Raw genomic sequence first — 6,000 nt, 5'->3', positions numbered from 1 at the left:
CCCCTTCTGCTGTGGAGATGGACCCAGTCAAGGTCCGAGCGAGCTATTCTTGATTGGACTCAGCCCTTGTCAGTTAAGAGTCTTCAGAAGTTCTTGGGTTTCGCTAACTTCTACCGTCGTTTTATCGCTAACTTTTCTAGCATTGTGAAACCTTTGACGGATATGACCAAGAAGGGCTCCGATGTGGTTAATTGGGCTCCTGCTGCCGTGGAGGCTTTCCAGGAGTTGAAACGTCGGTTTACTTCGGCGCCTGTTTTGTGCCAGCCTGATGTCTCGCTTCCCTTTCAAGTTGAGGTGGATGCTTCAGAGATTGGAGCAGGGGCCGTTTTGTCGCAGAGAGGCCCTGGTTGCTCTGTTATGAGACCTTGCGCCTTTTTCTCTAGGAAGTTTTCGCCTGCGGAGCGAAATTATGATGTGGGCAATCGGGAGTTGTTGGCCATGAAATGGGCATTTGAGGAGTGGCGTCATTGGCTCGAGGGTGCTAAGCATCGTGTGGTGGTCTTGACTGATCACAAAAATCTGATGTATCTCGAGTCTGCTAAACGCCTGAATCCTAGACAGGCCCGCTGGTCATTGTTTTTCTCCCGTTTTGACTTTGTTGTCTCGTATTTACCAGGTTCAAAGAATGTGAAGGCCGATGCTCTTTCCAGGAGCTTTGTGCCTGATGCTCCTGGAGTCGCTGAACCTGTTGGTATTCTTAAGGATGGTATTATCTTGTCAGCTATTTCTCCAGATCTGCGACGTGTGTTGCAGAGATTTCAGGCTGATAGGCCTGATTCTTGTCCACCTGACAGACTGTTTGTGCCTGATAAGTGGACCAGCAGAGTCATTTCCGAGGTTCATTCCTCGGTGTTGGCAGGTCACCCAGGAATTTTTGGCACCAGAGATCTGGTGGCCAGATCCTTTTGGTGGCCTTCCTTGTCTAGGGATGTGCGGTCATTTGTACAGTCCTGTGGGACTTGTGCTCGAGCTAAGCCTTGCTGTTCTCGTGCCAGCGGGTTGCTCTTGCCCTTGCCTGTCCCTAAGAGACCTTGGACACATATCTCCATGGATTTCATTTCTGATCTTCCGGTGTCTCAGGGCATGTCTGTTATCTGGGTGATATGTGATCGCTTCTCCAAGATGGTCCATTTGGTTCCTTTGCCTAAACTGCCTTCCTCTTCCGATCTGGTTCCTGTGTTTTTCCAGAACGTGGTTCGTTTGCACGGCATCCCTGAGAATATTGTGTCAGACAGAGGATCCCAGTTCGTTTCCAGATTCTGGCGATCCTTTTGTAGTAGGATGGGCATTGACTTGTCGTTTTCGTCTGCTTTCCATCCTCAGACTAATGGACAGACGGAGCGAACTAATCAGACTTTGGAGGCTTATTTGAGGTGTTTTGTCTCTGCTGATCAGGACGATTGGGTGACCTTCTTGCCGTTAGCTGAGTTTGCCCTTAATAATCGGGCTAGTTCCGCCACCTTGGTTTCGCCGTTTTTCTGCAACTCTGGTTTCCACCCTCGTTTTTCTTCGGGTCATGTGGAACCTTCTGACTGCCCTGGGGTGGATTCTGTGGTGGATAGGTTGCAGCGGATCTGGAATCTTGTGGTGGACAACTTGAAGTTGTCACAGGAGAGGGCTCAGCGCTTTGCCAACCGCCGCCGCGGTGTGGGTCCCCGACTACGTGTTGGGGATTTGGTGTGGCTTTCTTCCCGCTTTGTTCCTATGAAGGTTTCCTCTCCCAAATTTAAACCTCGTTTTATTGGTCCTTACAAGATATTGGAAATTCTTAATCCTGTATCCTTTCGCCTGGATCTTCCTGTGTCGTTTGCTATCCACAACGTGTTTCATAGGTCCTTGTTGCGGCGGTACGTTGTGCCTGTGGTTCCTTCTGCTGAGCCTCCTGCTCCGGTGTTGGTTGAGGGCGAGTTGGAGTACGTGGTGGAGAAGATCTTGGATTCTCGTCTCTCCAGGCGGAGGCTTCAGTACCTGGTCAAGTGGAAGGGCTATGGTCAGGAAGATAATTCCTGGGTGGTCGCCTCTGATGTTCATGCGGCCGATTTAGTTCGTGCCTTTCACGCCGCTCATCCTGATCGCCCTGGTGGTCGTGGTGAGGGTTCGGTGACCCCTCACTAAGGGGGGGGTACTGTTGTGATTTTGCTTTTTGCTCCCTCTAGTGGTCATTAGTGATTTGACTCTGGAGCGTCTGTCTTTTCCTATATCCTCACCTGGGCCGTTAGTTCAGGGGCGTTGCTATTTAAGCTCCCTGGACCTTCAGTTCAATGCCTGGCATCATTGAAATCAGAGCTAATCTGTTGTGCTCTTGTCCTCTGATCCTGGTTCCTGTTTTTCAAGCTAAGTCTGCTTCTTTGCTTTTTGCTTTTGTTTTGTTAGGTATTTTTGTCCAGCTTGTTCCTATCTGTATCCTGACCTTTGCTGGAAGCTCTAGGGGGCTGGTGTTCTCCCCCCGGACCGTTAGACGGTTCGGGGGTTCTTGAATCTCCAGCGTGGATTTTTATAGGGTTTTTGTTGACCAGATAAGTTATCTTGCTATATTCTGCTATTAGTAAGCTGGCCTCTCTTTGCTGAACCTGGTTCATTTCTGTGTTTGTCATTTCCTCTTACCTCACCGTTATTATTTGTGGGGGGCTTGTATCTTGCTTTGGGGTCCCTTTCTCTGGAGGCAAGAGAGGTCTTTGTTTTCTTCTCCTAGGGGTAGTTAGATTCTCCAGCTGGCGCGAGTCATCTAGCGATCACCGTAGGCATGATCCCCGGCTACTTCTAGTGTTGGCGTTAGGAGTAGCTATTTGGTCAACCCAGTTACCACAGCCCTATGAGCTGGATTTTTGTATCTTGCAGACTTACACGTTCCTCTGAGACCCTGTCCACTGGGGTCATAACAGAGTTCACTAGAACTTCACAGATTCCCACTGGAATCCTCTTCCACTCCTTCATCACGATATCACAGAGCTGGTGGATGTTAGAGACCTTGTGCTCCTCCACCTTCCCTTTGAGGATGCCCCACAGATGATCAATAGGGCCAGGGCCGGACTGGCCATCTGGCAATTCTGGCAAATGCCAGAAGGGCCTGTCTGGTTGTGGGCCGCCTTGTCTGCAATGTTGTTAGCAGAATCTGTAATCTCAAGACACCCATACTGTTAAGAGTTGTGGCGGAGCACAAAGTCACTGACTCCGTCACTTACCCCAGCAGGCCACGGAAATCATTAGAAATATTGGTCTGGTAGTAAATCTTCCTTTCCTCCATCCAGGGTAATAGTAGTAATATATTCTATCTGGTGCTTGGGGACGGGGACAACATGGGCCTGTGTGATTTCAAATGCCAGGGCTGAATTTCAGCCCCAGTCCGTACGTGGGTGGCGGGATAGCTGAGTGGTGAGGGATCATTTTTTGTAACCGTTTGCCTGGTTGTCTACATTGCAGCAAAATGGTGGTCGTAGTTGGCCACCATTTTGCTGGGTTTGTGAGGTGCGATTTACTAAGTCTGTATTCTGGAGAATATGATTTTTGCAAAATACAAGGAAAATTAAATTCTGGGACACTTTCACCCCTGTTACAGAATAGAGTGGCATTGCTCATACTCGACCGCTGCTCCATTCATTCACTATGGGGCTGCTGAGTGCTGCAGTAGGCTATTTCTGGCGACCCCACAGTGAATGGCGCAGCGTTCTGGAGCCTGATCTCCTGCGGCAAGTTGCAATGGGGATAAATGTTCCCTATCCAAGATAAAATTGGTTGATGCGGATTTCCTGCTAATGGACACCCCCGATCAGTAAGTTATCCCCAGATAATCCATTTGTCCCACGACGGGTCCAGCTCTGCTACATCTAGATGGCAGGCTGCATGGATGCATGATGCATCAATACAGCCTGTCATCCTGCAGACGCTGAGCACCATGTGCTTAGTGTCTCCCTGTGAACTGCTACTCCCTGTCTGAAGGCACCGCGAGTGTGAGAAAGTTCTCCTGCTCGCAGTGCTATCTGACAGGTCCTAGGAGTTCACAGCCATGACAGGCTGTATGGACGCATCATGCATCCAAGCAACCTGCCATCTAGATGTAGCGGGGCTGGACCCGATGTGGGACAAATGTATTAAAAGCATCTCTGCGGAAAGGTGAGGAATACTGTTGTTTGTTTTTAACCTCTTTTGCAGATGACAAGGGCGAGGTCATAAGTATGGTTTTGATTAAGAATATTAAAGTAGTCTGTGCCATTCTTTCAATTAAAAGACTTTTTCTGGGTGTCTGTGTTTTCTTACAATGTGACAATAGGGTTAGTAATGGTGGCGTCTTATTGACGCCTCTCCATCACTAACCTCTGGGCTTGATGTCACCTAATACAAAGGTGACATCAACCCCTGCAACTATCACCCCACTTGCCACTGCTACAGGGCAAGTGGAAAAAGCGAGGCTAAGTGCCAGAATTGGCACATCTTAGAGATGTTCCTTTTCTAGGATGGCTGAGAGCTGATGTTTTTAGCCTGAGAAGGCCAGTATCTATGGCTCCTTCCCAGGCTATTACTATCAGCTCGCAGCTGTCTGCATAGCCTTTGCCGATTAATAATTATAGGGGGACCCTTCGTAATTCTTTTTTAAGGGTACCCCATTTTAATAGCCAGTAAAGGCGCTAAGTATACAGCTGTGAGCTGATATTAATAGCCTGGGAAGCTCCATAGATATTACTCCCTTCCCAGGCTATAAACATCGACCATGAGCAGCCGGCTTTCCCTCTGCTGGTTGTGAAAATTTTGCAGGAGCCCACGCCATTTTTTTCCGAAAAATAATCTTTTATAAATTTAATACAAGTCCAGTAATTTGCACACACACTGTACTAATTGTATTTGTTACTGACATCTAGCTATCTACCTATTCTATATGTATTTACTGTATGTAATCCATCTCTTCTATCCTGTCAGCTCCTGCAGTGATTTTACACTACACGGCAGATGATTTGCAGGCTTTTCTTTTATCTATCTATGTAAAATATATACATATACACTACCGTTCAAAAGTTTAGGGTCACCCAGACAATTTTGTTTTTTCAATGAAAACTCATACTTTTATTAATTAAATGAGTTGCCAAATAAATTTAAAATCTATTCCAGACATTGACAAGGTTCGAAAAAAAGATTTTTATTTGAAATAATAATTTTCTCCTTCAAATTTTGCTTTTGTCAAAGAATGCTCCCTTTGCAGCAATTACAGTATTGCAGACCTTTGGCATTCTAGCAGTTAATTTGCTGAGGTAATCTAGAGAAATTTCACCCCATGCCTCCAGAAGCTCTCCCACAAGTTGGTTTGGCTTGATGGGCACTTTTTGCGTACCTTACGGTCAAGCTGCTCCCACAACAGCTCAATGGGGTTGAGATCTGGTGACTGCACTGGCCACTCCATTATAGATAAAATACCAGCTAAACTACTGACATCTCTCCGAATTTCCAAGCAATAAATTTTGTACTTTTTTCTGACAAAGAAAAATGGTCAAAATAAAAAACTCCATTGCTTTCAGACCGCAAATAATGCAAAGAAAACAAGTTCATCATCATTTAGAAACAACAATACTAATGTTTTAACTCAGGAAGAGTTCCGAAATCAATATTCTATGGAATAACCATGATTTTTAATCCCAGCTTTCATGCGTCTTGGCATGCTTTCCACCAGCCTTTCATACTGCTCCTGGTGTAAAAATGTAAGCAGTTCTTCTTTGTTTCATGGCTTGTGACTATCCATCATCCTCTTGATTACATTCCAGAGGTTTTCACTGGAGTTCAGGTCTGGAGATTGGGCTGCCCATGACAGGGTTTTCATGTGGTGGTCTCTTCATTTTTGAAACAGCTGTATATGTGCGTGTCACTGCCATCTATATATCTATGTATTCTATGTGTATATTTCTATTCTATCTATTCTATTCTAGCCTGTCAGTGTGATTGTACACTGCACATGAATTGCCGGCTTTTTTACTATCTATGTATCTATGTACCGTATTATGTATAAATGGTATATGT

The sequence above is a fragment of the Ranitomeya variabilis genome, chromosome 5 (genome assembly GCF_051348905.1).
Source record: "Ranitomeya variabilis isolate aRanVar5 chromosome 5, aRanVar5.hap1, whole genome shotgun sequence".
NCBI lineage: Eukaryota > Metazoa > Chordata > Amphibia > Anura > Dendrobatidae > Ranitomeya > Ranitomeya variabilis.
This window is presented reverse-complemented; position numbering follows the sequence as displayed.